This window comes from Zea mays, chromosome 3, assembly GCF_902167145.1.
Source record: "Zea mays cultivar B73 chromosome 3, Zm-B73-REFERENCE-NAM-5.0, whole genome shotgun sequence".
Taxonomy (NCBI): Eukaryota; Viridiplantae; Streptophyta; class Magnoliopsida; order Poales; family Poaceae; genus Zea; species Zea mays.
In genome coordinates this window covers 201,980,718-201,982,821 of record NC_050098.1, presented here as the reverse complement: position 1 = coordinate 201,982,821, position 2,104 = coordinate 201,980,718, and positions in this window count along the sequence as shown.

Below are 2,104 nucleotides of genomic sequence, written 5' to 3'. Positions count from 1 at the left end.
TAGCAAACGATGATGAAGAATGGATTATAAGGAATATAAATGATAACATAGACAATTATATATTATTATTGTGAGGAAATAGAAATAACATTGAATTACAAATGTACCTTCAGCTTGGAAGTATATGAAAGTACAGGTGTGACGCAAAAGCAAATGCCAGATCAGCGTGAACAGTACGGGGGTACTGTTCACCTATTTATAGGCACAGGACACAGCCCATACAAAATTACATTTATGCCCTTTACATTTGATAATAATTCTATAGTAATCTATCGAGGTCTGAATAGCCTTTTCATCTTTAAGTCGGTTTCATTTTTTGCTATCACGCCGAAGCTTTCCTGCTCACACCTTCGGCGCTGTATCAACCTTCATATTATTCTGGTCTGCTGTGATACCGACTTGAGTCCGAAGATACCTGTTCACACATTATACTCCAGAAATACTGTCAAATCCTGTTTTTGAGGACCTTCGTAAGCCGAAGGCCCCCAACAGTAGCCCCTCGCAATATTAATTTGTTTAAAATAATAAATTTAGATTGCGACATGGACGAAGGCTTTACGCCGAAGGTCCGAAAAAACACCTTCCCTTTGCTAGAATAGCAACATTCTCTGACAAGTGGGGTCTTTCAATTTTCAACGCACTGGGCGTATAAATACAGTCATACCGCAAACTCATTTGGCACGCTCTCTTGCCATCTGCTCCCGCTCACTCAATTTTTAGCTCTTGCGCACTAAAATTTGCTGAGCGTTTAGTTTTAAAGCTTCGGCTTTGAAAACAGTTTTTTAGCGTTTCCGAAGATGTCTGAAGAGAAGAAAGCTGCTGCTGAGATGAAGCTGAGTCTCGACGAAGAGAAGAACTTGGGGTTTCTTATAGCGATGTCGAAGACGAATACAGAAAAAATCACCAAGGAGATTCTGGAAGGTTTGTCTGAAGATACTGGTGACAGCGACAGTTATGATGTGGACAGTGGTGGTGAAGACTCCGAAGATCGCCCTTGGCGACCAAGCCATGCGGTTTTCGGCAAATCAACTAGCAAAGAAAATCATCTTGTTAACATGAGAGGAAGGTATTTCCGGGATTTGTCCATTGTGAGGGCCGACGAAGGGGAAAAAACTTGTCCACACCCTGAAGAGAATGAAGTCGTAGTGTACCGAAGCTTTATGAAAGCTGGACTACGATTTCCCCTGAGCGAGTTTGTTGTAGAGGTGCTGAAAATATTCGAAGTCTATCTTCACCAACTTACCCCCGAGGCAATCATAAGGCTGAATATCTTCGTGTGGGCCGTGAGAAGCCAAGGTCTGAAGCCTGATGCAAAAAGTTTCTGCAATATACACGAATTATCATACGAAACAAAACCTTGGGGTAAAGAACAGTACCATAATAATTTTGGCTGCTACAGTTTCGTTTCTCGATCCGGGTCAAGTTGCCCCGTGCCAACCTTTCGGAAAAGATGGCCCGGCGACTGGATGACAGAATGGTTTTATGTGAAGAATGACCTGACAGTACGAGAAGATATCAAAGGTATAATTATGCGCCCTATTTGGCAAAGCTTCGGCCTTCGGAGGCCGAAGGTTGAAATGAATGAAGCTGCCGAAGAATGCCAGAGAGCCTTCGGTGTTATCTGTTCTTTTATTGGGACGAGAGATTTAGTACAAGAGCATATTGCCTTCAGGGTATGGCCGCTCGCGGAGAAATGGGAAATGCCGCAAGAAACCATAAAAGAAACCGACGAAGGTGGACTTATGAGGCTGAAATATACTTTTAAGTTTGGAGATAAATTCGTTGAGCCAGATGACGACTGGTTAAAAAGTATTGAAAATTTAAGTGATGAACTGCTTGGGGCTTATTCGAAGGCCGAAGATACTGCACTGTCAGCAGCCTTCGGAGGCCGAAAAAAGAAGAGGCTGAATCGGGTGTTTGATGCAATCGGGTTCGTCTACCCTGACTATCGTTATCCCATTTGAGGGCAGAAAAGAAAAAACACAACCTCTGCGAAAGAAGAAGCTGCAACTGCTCCTAGCGAGCCCGAGCCGAAAAGAAAGAGGATAAAGGTCCTTACACATCGGCCGCGCTATATTGAACCAGCTTCGGTGCCTGAGTTCAC